This window comes from Ambystoma mexicanum, chromosome 1p (assembly GCF_040938575.1).
Source record: "Ambystoma mexicanum isolate Mex_15411 chromosome 1p, UKY_AmexF1_1, whole genome shotgun sequence".
NCBI lineage: Eukaryota > Metazoa > Chordata > Amphibia > Caudata > Ambystomatidae > Ambystoma > Ambystoma mexicanum.
In genome coordinates this window covers 5585273-5596319 of record NC_090921.1, presented here as the reverse complement: position 1 = coordinate 5596319, position 11047 = coordinate 5585273, and positions in this window count along the sequence as shown.

The following is an 11047-nucleotide window of genomic DNA, read 5'->3' as shown; positions in this document are numbered from 1 at the left end:
TGCCACTTCTCTGGCCACCCTGTGTCCCCTACCTCAGCTACCTCTTGGGCACTCTCTTCTTCCTCTCCGACTACACTGCCTTGTCTTCTTTCATCCTCTACCCATCCTCGGGCAACTACAACACTTCCACAGGGAGCACCTCTGGCCTGTACCCCTCCACAGAAGTCCTTCAAAGGTGGCAACCTATTCCACATCGCTACTCTCGCTCTGCTATCAAACACTTCTCTGTCATTGTAACGCTCACCTGGTTCCCCCGGAGGCGCAGGTCTTGATCTGGCGAGGATACCGTCTTCAGTGTTAGGCGCAGGGTTCGTTTTGCTCCCGGACTGGGCCCCCTTCCTACCGACAGTTTAAGCTGAAGAGTGAGATGTCTTATATAGGTAATTGCCGGGCTCTCCATCCTGCGTCTTGTGCAGGGGCGCTGGGTCCAGTTGCTTCACTGGATGCGAGCTCTGCCTCTTGATAGCAGAGGATTTGCTGAGAGCGAAGACGCCGTTAATGCACGAGCGTGCCTTGTAAGTACTAAAGTTCCTTTTAGATTGTTCTCTTCTCTTTCAAAAGTCTTAAGTCTTTAAAGTCTATGGGCCTCATGACGACCCTTGCGGTCCGGAAATAACGGTGGCGGTAAACCCGCCGCCACCGTTGTTTCCGGACCGCCTGATCCCGACCCCTGCAGGCGGGAGGTGATGTTCCCGCCAGGTCTGACCTGGCGGGTTTAACACCGCCCGCCTGCAGGCGGACGAGGAAACACCGGCAGCATTACAAGATGCTGCCGGTGTTTCCATGATCCCGATTCCCATTGAGTCCCATAGGACTCAATGGGAATGGGGATTTACACCATTCCGCCTCCGTGATTCCCGGAAAGCCGGGGTTGTGATGCCCCGGTAATTCCGGGAATCACGGAGGCGGAATGGTAATACGAGTCCGGCGTTAACCAGGCGGTTTTACCGCCTCGGTTAACGCCGGACTCGTAATGAGGCCCTATGTCTTTTCCCTTTTTAGATGCTGTGGCGATGATGATTATCCTTCTAATGGCACGTAAGTAGAAAGACTATTCTAGCGCTGTAGAATGCACCATAATGTCTCTTTTGTCTTTGCAGGGGCCGAGGAGCCACGCGAACAGATTGGAAGCAAACGTAACACAGGTGAGCAGTCTTGTAACTAAGCATTACTAACCGAAGTATCTTGCCTTGCAGGTGCCGGAATGCAGCGCGAGCTGAGTTGGTATGGGCGTAACACAGGTAAGCAGGCTCTGTAGTTAAATATTCCTGACCGATGTTCTTTCTCTTTGCAGATGTCGGATGCCGGAAGAGAAAGGCAGAAAAAGGCGCTTCGGATGCTGCCGCTGGATTAGGTAAGTAGATTCGCTGCCTTTGCTTTAGCCTAACCTGTGCCCTTGTCTTGCAGGAGCTGCAGAATACTGAAGAAGACTGAAGGTTGGATCCCGGCAGGTTATTTCGTATTCACAGGATCTGGAGCTGGAGGTTTCCTGGAGCTGACACGGTGAGCGTCCTGCTGCAGATGCAGAATAACGCGAAGCACGTGAAACCAATCGGGTGTGGTTTAAATAGCCTTCTGTAGTGCTTAGGCGTCTTCTTCCACGGCCCCACCCAGGTAAGAAAAGAGTTCCAGATTTCTAGAAGAGTTCCTGTGTTCTTCTTCCAGGGAGTGGCTCCTGCTCCACCCAGACAGAAAAGTAGTCCCAGGCAGAGAAGGATCAGGAGACCAGTTAGCTGGTACGTAAGCAGCATGGTCTGCTACAGGTAGGTCCACCAAGCACTCTTACCTAATATGAGATATGAGCCCGGCGCTTCCAGTGCCGGGACCGGTCACCATCATGAGCCTGGCGCCACTGACGCCAGGACAAGGTCCAAAAGGTCCCAATCAGGACTGGCTGGTTCCTGGGATCAGAGTTATGGGCCTGCTTCCAAGGTCGTGGGGCAAGTCCTGACCCCTTGGAAGCAGGGATCATGACAGCACCCCCCCTCAAGGCCCCTCCCAAGGTTGACTTCTCCGGAGGTCTTGGTTTGTTAGGAAATGTCCGATGAAATTTCTTGATTAGTCGGGGTGCATGTACATGTTCTGCAGGTTCCCAAGATCTTTCTTGGGGGCCGTAGCCTTTCCAGTCAATCAGGTAGTGTAGTTTTGATTTGGAGATCTTGGAATCCAGGATATTTTTGATTTCAAACTCAAGTTCTCCGTCGACTAGGATAGGTTCAGGAGATTTAGTCAGTCGGGTTTCTGGTTGAACAGGTTTTAGTAGTGAAACATGGAAGACTGGGTGCATTTTCATGCGAGGGGGTAAATCCAACTTGACCGCTACTGGATTTATTATGGCAGTGACAGAGTAGGGTCCTAGGTATCTTGGGTTAAAGGTGCGTGGTCCCTTTAGGGGTAAATATTTGGTGGATAACCAGACTTGATCTCCTATTTGGTATTGAGGGGCTTCCTTTCGATGTCGATCTGCTCCTTTCTTGTATTGTTCCTTGGCCCTTTGAAGGTGGGTAGTAGCTTCCTTGAAGGCTTGGGTGATGGTTGAATGTAGGTGGTCAACTGCTGGTGTTCCAAGATCCTGAGGTGGATCCAGGTTAGAGGTTCGAGGATGATTACCATACAAAAGAAAAAACGGGGTCTTTCCGGTTCCAGAGTGGACTGAGTTATTATAAGCGTACTCGGCTATCCAAAGGATGTCCTTCCAAGTTCCTCCTGTCTGTTGCAGCATGCAGCGTAGGTACTGTTCCAAAGTCTGATTGGTCCTTTCGGTCTGACCATCGGTTTGTGGGTGGTGACTGGTGGAAAGCCTCACATCAATTTGAGCCAACCGACAGCAACTCCGCCAGAAGTGGGAGATGAATTGACTTCCTCTGTCTGAGATTAAAACGGAAGGAAAGCCATGCAACCGAACGATGTTTTCAAGAAATTCTCGAGCCAGGATTGCTGCTGACGGTAACCCCTTTAGTTGGATGAAATGTGCCATTTTTGATAATAAGTCTACGATTACCAGGATTGTATTGTATCCGGAACAGGGAGGTAAGTCGGTGATAAAGTCCATGGAAAGGGTATGCCAGGGATGAGGTGGGATTTCAATTGGTTGTAAGAGGCCTGCTGGTTTTTCCTTAGGACTCTTGTTCTGGGCGCACACTCCACAGGACATGACAAAGTTTCTGATGTCTTTTCTCCAAGATGGCCACCAAAAGTGACGCTTGACATTTTCCGAGGTCTTGGCCATACCGGGGTGTTCTTCCATTAAGGAGTCGTGATAACAAGAGATGACTTGATTTTGTAAGCTGGTACAGGGTAGATAAAGTCGTTCCTTGAAGTATAATAAGTCGTTCTTTACTGTGAAGTCTTCCCCCTGAAGCTGCCATTTTTGTATGTCTGTTGGAGTTACAAGTTGTTTCACCTGGGCTTCAATTTCTTCAATGGATTGCATGCCGATCAGACCCAGGATTCTTTGTTCAGGAATAATAGGTACGAGCTCAGGGTTAACCATGTGGTCATCTACTCCAATTCGAGAGAGGGCATCCACTTTACCATTCTTATTGCCTGGTCGGTAGGTGATTATAAAATCAAATTCGGCAAAAAATAATGCCCAGCAAAGTTGTCTGGAGGATTGAGCTTTGGCTGATTTAAGATACTGTAGATTACGATGGTCAGTAATGACAGTGACCGTGTGTCGGGCTCCTAGGAGATAATGCCGCCAGGCCTTAAAGGCGGACTTAATAGCCAACAGTTCCTTATCGGTAATGGTGTAATTGATTTCTGGGGCTGATAATTTGCGAGACCAAAACGCCACGGGGTGCAACTGGTTGGTTTCTGGATCACTTTGTGAAAGCACTGCTCCCATAGCAAGGCTGGAGGCATCGGTCTCGACGATGTAAGGTAGTTCCGGGCGGGGATGTTTTAAAATCGGGGCGGAGGTAAATTTAGTCTTTAGCTCCTGGAAGGCTTGTTCTGCCTCGGTAGACCATTCAAAACGTTTGTTTTTTCTGAGGAGAGCTGTAATGGGTTGGACTACCCGAGAGAAGTCTGGAATAAACCTGCGATAGAAGTTGGCGAAGCCCAACATACTTTGAACCCCTTTTACAGATGTTGGTGAGGGCCACTTGATGATTGCGTCTACTTTCCTCGAGTCCATGTGAACTCCGTTAGGTGACAAAATAAATCCCAAAAATTCGACCTCAGTGACATGAAAGACGCATTTCTCTAATTTTGCAAAAAGTTTGTGTTTGCGGAGCCTCTCCAGTACTGCGGTGACGTGTTTTTGGTGTTCTGCCTCAGAAGACGAATAAACCAGAATGTCGTCAATATATACAACTACACACACATCAATGAGTTCACGGAGCACGTCATTCATAAAGAACTGGAATGCGGCCGGTGCGTTACACAACCCGAAAGGCATCACTTGATACTCGAACAGTCCATACTTGGTACGAAAGGCCGTCTTCCATTCATCGCCCTCCTTTATTCGCACCAAATGGTAGGCTCCTCTGAGGTCCAACTTAGTATATATGCAGGCGTTTTTGACTTGGTCAAGTAGTTCTGGGATCAATGGCAATGGATACCTGTTCTTGATTTTAATCTGGTTCAGGGCACGGTAGTCTATACACGTTCTTAAGTCTCCCTCCTTTTTTGGTACGAAGAACAGAGCTGAGGAGGCCGGGGTCTTCGAAGGACGGATGAATCCATTAGCCAGGTACTGGTCCAAATATTGCCTTAGGTGGCGATTTTCAGGTTCAGTAAGGGCATAAATCCGACTGCACGGAGGAGTGGATCCGGGAATCAGGTCTATCTGACAGTCGTATGATCTGTGGGGAGGCAAAGAATTAGCTTGGTCTTTCCGAAAGACATCTTGGAATTCCTGGTATTCAGGAGGCAGTTGTGGACTCTCAGAAACAGTTGCAGCTAGTTTGGTGGAGGGCTGAGGGTAGCAGGTAGAAGCGCATTCTGGAAACCGGATTGTCTTTGCTCGCCAATCAATTTGAGGATTGTGTTTCTCCAACCAAGGAACTCCCAAGATGACTTGAAACTGCGGGGCCTTGATCACATCAAACACGATCTTCTCTTGATGCCCATCTTGGCTTACTAACGTTACTTCCATGGTGGTGTGAGTTACGGGTCCGGAAGCTATTTCCGTCCCATCCACGGTGGTAATGACGTCTTTCACCGTCTTTGGACAAAGAGATAGATTCATCCTGGCGGCCAGTTCACAGTCCAAATAATTCCCGATTGCGCCACTATCAATGTATGCTTTAATGGCATGCATACGATTAGGTTGTTCAGGACTCACGAGGACCATGGGCATGATGAAATGCGAGGTCAAAGAACTGGTTTTAACGCTCGGCAAGCGGACCTCTACACTTGCCGGGCGAGGTCGTTTCCCGGCTCAGAATTCTCGGTACCTTTATCAGACGCCCCTACTATCTTCTTCTTGGGCTTCACTGGACAATCTCGAAGAAAGTGCCCTGAGTTTCCGCAATAGAGGCATAATTGCAGTTGTCTCCTCCTTTCTCTCTCCTTTTGGGTTAAAGGTCCTTTTACACCCCCTATTTGCATGGGTTCCACAGAATCAGTTCCTTTCGTAGAACTTTGTGGCCTTGAAAAAGGACGGGTTTCAAATCTGGATCGATCGGCTTTCCGATTCTGTAGACGATGATCCAATTGCACTACCAGATCGATATATTCGGAACAGTCTTGTGGAGGATTTACCACTTGAGCCAGAACGTCTTTTAATTCCCCACGCAGACCTCTGTAAAACAGTGTGATCCTCTTATCCTCCGGCCATCCGGTTTCCACCACTAGTCTGTTAAATGATGCAATATAAGTCAGAAGATCTTGATTGCCCTGTCGTAGTGAAAGAAGTTCATTGTCCAAGGCCTGTCCCTGATAGTGCCTTGCGAACAGTTTCTCCATACTGGCTTGGAAGTCCTGGAAGTTATGGAGAATGGGGTCATCTTGAGACACTAAAGGAACAGACCAATCTGCGGCACTGCCACTGAGATAAGAGAGCACGAAGGCCACTTTAGCCTGGTCCGTTGGAAAAGCGGCGGGTCTGCATAAAAAGTGCAAGCGACATTGATTGAAGAACACAGCAAACCTTTTCGGATCACCTGAAAAGCGTTCGGGCGGAGCCAAAGGTATATTTCCTGGTAGATTGATTTGCACCGGATTCGAGGAAGCTGGAGGATCGTGGCCCCCACTTGGGGTTGGTAGAGGAGTTTGTTCAGATTGGGCTTGCAGCAATTGTCTAGCCAAATCGTCTGTTCGCTCTTTGGAGACCACTAACTCCCTCCTTAGGGCATTTGTTTCCTGACGTGCAGCGTGTACTTCCGCCCTCAACTCCCCGAGTAATTGGGCCAACTGGTCTGTGTATGAGGTTTCCATTGCGCCTGGGCGGGAATTATGTGGTAAGGCTTCGCGTTCTGTAACGCTCACCTGGTTCCCCCGGAGGCGCAGGTCTTGATCTGGCGAGGATACCGTCTTCAGTGTTAGGCGCAGGGTTCGTTTTGCTCCCGGACTGGGCCCCCTTCCTACCGACAGTTTAAGCTGAAGAGTGAGATGTCTTATATAGGTAATTGCCGGGCTCTCCATCCTGCGTCTTGTGCAGGGGCGCTGGGTCCAGTTGCTTCACTGGATGCGAGCTCTGCCTCTTGATAGCAAAGGATTTGCTGAGAGCGAAGACGCCGTTAATGCACGAGCGTGCCTTGTAAGTACTAAAGTTCCTTTTAGATTGTTCTCTTCTCTTTCAAAAGTCTTAAGTCTTTAAAGTCTATGTCTTTTCCCTTTTTAGATGCTGTGGCGATGAAGATTATCCTTCTAATGGCACGTAAGTAGAAAGACTATTCTAGCGCTGTAGAATGCACCATAATGTCTCTTTTGTCTTTGCAGGTGCCGAGGAGCCACGCGAACAGATTGGAAGCAAACGTAACACAGGTGAGCAGTCTTGTAACTAAGCGTTACTAACCGAAGTATCTTGCCTTGCAGGTGCCGGAATACAGCGCGAGCTGAGTTGGTATGGGCATAACACAGGTAAGCAGGCTCTGTAGTTAAATATTCCTGACCGATGTTCTTTCTCTTTGCAGATGTCGGATGCCGGAAGAGAAAGGCAGAAAAAGGCGCTTCGGATGCTGCCGCTGGATTAGGTAAGTAGATTCGCTGCCTTTGCTTTAGCCTAACCTGTGCCCTTGTCTTGCAGGAGCTGCAGAATACTGAAGAAGACTGAAGGTTGGATCCCGGCAGGTTATTTCGTATTCACAGGATCTGGAGCTGGAGGTTTCCTGGAGCTGACACGGTGAGCGTCCTGCTGCAGATGCAGAATAACGCGAAGCACGTGAAACCAATCGGGTGTGGTTTAAATAGCCTTCTGTAGTGCTTAGGCGTCTTCTTCCACGGCCCCACCCAGGTAAGAAAAGAGTTCCAGATTTCTAGAAGAGTTCCTGTGTTCTTCTTCCAGGGAGTGGCTCCTGCTCCACCCAGACAGAAAAGTAGTCCCAGGCAGAGAAGGATCAGGAGACCAGTTAGCTGGTAAGTAAGCAGCATGGTCTGCTACAGGTAGGTCCACCAAGCACTCTTAGCTAATATGAGATATGAGCCCGGCGCTTCCAGTGCCGGGACCGGTCACCATCATGAGCCTGGCGCCACGGACGCCAGGACAAGGTCCAAAAGGTCCCAATCGGGACTGGCTGGTTCCTGGGATCAGAGTTATGGGCCTGCTTCCAAGGTCGTGGGGCAAGTCCTGACCCCTTGGAAGCAGGGATCATGACAGTCATCTGCCATCTCCTGGTAGAGCTTCATTTGGATGTACTCAGTATCACCGAGACTTGGTTCACGGCCAGCTCTGTCACAAGTTTTGACACTCTCCTTCCTGATGGCTACAAGATCCTCTCTGAACCCTGAACTAACCATCCCGGCAGGAGTGTAGCCTGGATTTTCCCAGAGTGGATCCCTGCTTCTATCATTACTACGCAGGGCTACTCCTCCTTTGAATGCCTGGCTACAGGCACTCTATCTCTCCTGGCTTCTCTCTCACTGTGGCCACCATTTACAAGCCACCTGGCCAGGTCGCCCTCTTCCTCTCTGAGTGGGCTGATCGTTCCTTCTCCCTCCTTTCCTCAACTTCTCTTCCTCTCAGACCTAAACATCCACCTGGGTGCCACAAACCCCTCTTCTGGGCTCTTTCGCAAACCTCTGCGTCTCTCTCTCTCTATTCTTCCCTCTGGCCTGACTCACTCTGCAGGGCACGCCCTGGATGTTCTGATATCCTCAGACCTCCACCTCTCTAACCCTCTCACCACTCCTCTCTCTTGGAGAAACCACGTTCTCCTCTCCTCTCCTCCCAGCTCTCTCTCTCTACCTCTCTGGTCAAGCCATCCCCAGCGCTGCCAACTACATTCTTGGTCATCCGACCCATGAAGCGTGTGTCAGTGGAGGCTTTTGCAGCTATTTTCTATCCTCCTCTTACACATTTGGCTGCCTCACACTCTGACATAGCCCTCTCTAACCTTCATCTCTCTATCTCTAACACTCTTGACGTCCTTGCACCGTCATGTGCATCCGCTTGAAGCCCACTCTTGGTGCGATTCCGACCTCGCCACCCTTAAACGGAAGTGTGGGGCAGCTTAGAGGAAGTGGAGGGCATCAGGCACACCCTCTGACAAACTGGCCTTCTGACTGCTCCAAAGGCAGTACAGACTCTATGTCCTCTCTAAGAAGAGAGCATACATCCAAGCCTGCATCTCTGCAATATCTACCAACTCGGCTGAACTTTTCAAAATCTACCAGGAGCTGGCCAACCATGCTGTAGTCTCCACCTCTCCTGTTCCCTTCCAGGCCCTCTGCACGTCCCTGGCATCTCTTTTCACCACTAAAACTTAGGACATACTGTCCACTCTCTCTCTACCTCCTCTTCCTCCTCCTGTGCCACCCCTAGCCCGTCTTCGGCTGCTATGCCTCCTCCTTTCTCCTTCTTTCCCCTATTCACCTCTGACAATGTTAATAGACAAATCTGATCTATGAAAATCTCCTCAAAGCAGGTTCTCGCCTGCTCATCCAGAACCATCAAGGACCACACTGACACCCTGGCTCCAGCCTTGGACAATTTCTGCAATCACTCCATTGCCACTGGAACCTCCCCCCACCTTAAGTACTCCCTTATGCACCACTTCTTAAGAAGCCCTCTGCTGATACTTCCTCTCTGGTTAACTATTGCCCGATCTCCATCACTCCTTTCCTGGGCAAACTGATGGAAAAGCTGCCCTTTTCCGAGCTTAATCTGTATACTGAATCTGTTAATGGTCTCCATGACCACGAGTCTGGCTTCAGAGCTGCCAGGTGCACGGAAACAGCTCTCCTGAACACCCCTGAAGACTTGCTCTCTAATCTTGACTCTAATCTTCCTTCTGTCCTCTTCTCCTTGATCTATCTTCTGCTTTTGACATGGTCCCCCATGCCATCCTGCTCAATCGCCTCCATGACAACCTGGGTATCACTGGTCAGGCCCTACCTCCTTTCCCAGGTTCCATGTAATAATGTCGCCATGAAAACGTCGTCAGGTTATGGTGACTTTTTCCTGGCTACCAAAATTCTTTCCCCAAATATTCTAGGAGGGGCATAATTATATATTATTACCTCCAGTCCTAGAATATTTGGGCAAAGTGCTGGATAGCCTGGAGAGTGTGTCATGAATGCATTTAATTTTTAAAGTCACCAACCTGACGACTTATTTCATGGTGACATAATTACCTGATACCCTTTGCCACTGACCGACCCTCCTAGGTCCAACTGGGGCCTTTCCTCTCTTCTATCTCTCTCTCTCTCTCTGCCTGTGGCATTCATCAGGGGTCTAAACTTGCTCCCTGACTATTCAACCACTACCTGTTACCCCTGGCTCACTGCATCGCTACATTCTGTTCTAACTTTCAGTGGTATGCGGTTGACACCCAGCCCTCCTTTAGGCTCCCCTCAGCCGCCTCTGCTCCTTCTATCATAATAGACTGCCTGGATTCAATTCAGGAATGATATGCTGCCAAGAATCTCTGCTTAATACAAGTAAGACTGAGATCCTCATCATCGGGACACCTGCTCCCTCCTTTCCTCTCTCTGTCTCTCTGGTCGCCCACACTGGGCCCTCTTCCTGCTCCGTCCTGTGTGGCTAAGAACCTTGGCGTCATCTTCGACTCCACCCTGTCCTTCTCTCCTCACATCTCCATCATCTCTAAAAATGTCACACTTTCAGCTGCACCACCTCAGAGGTATTCTACCTTTTCTCACTTTCCCCCAGAAACTCACCGTCTCTAGAGCCCTGGTCCTCTCCAGGCTGGACTATTGCAACAGCCTCTTTCTAAATCTGCCAGCCTCTACTCTTCGACATTTACAACTCATCCAGAACAGGACTACGAGAAATGTCCCTGACATCAAGCGCAGGGATCATATCTCTCCAGCTCGACAATCTCTGCACTCCCTCCCTGTGGCTGCAAAGATCACATTCAAGACCCTTTGCAACATCCACAAGGCTTTCTGGGGCCTGGGACCACACTACCTCCAATTTTCTCTTCCTAAACATCTTCCTTCTCGAGCTCTCTGCTCATCCACCTCCAATTCTCTGAGCTTCAGATGCTTTTCCAAAGAGAGAATGGGGGGCAGATCTCTATTCCCGGCTGGGGCCTCCCTCTGTAAGTCTCCCTGCCTCTCTAAAATATGAGCAGAACCACCTCTGGTTCCGGAAGCAACACAATATCTTCCTTTTCGCTTCCGCTTTCTCTCTTCATCTCCCTTGCTAAGGTCCCTGATAGCTCCACACATTGGTCTCCTGGCCGCCCCTGAACACGGGCCCAGGCTCCTGCATCTTTAGTCACCCTTGCACTGCCTCAGGGCTCCCTCAGCATTTAAGAGTCTGTATCTATACCCCTACAGTCCCTTCTCTTTGCACTTAAGAGCCACCCTCTGGCAGCACTTATTGAGTCACCTGCAGTTCTCCTCACCTCCCCCCCGGCACGTCTCCCCTCTCCTCTTCCCCATCTGAATGACACAAGGCCTATTAAGATCGTTG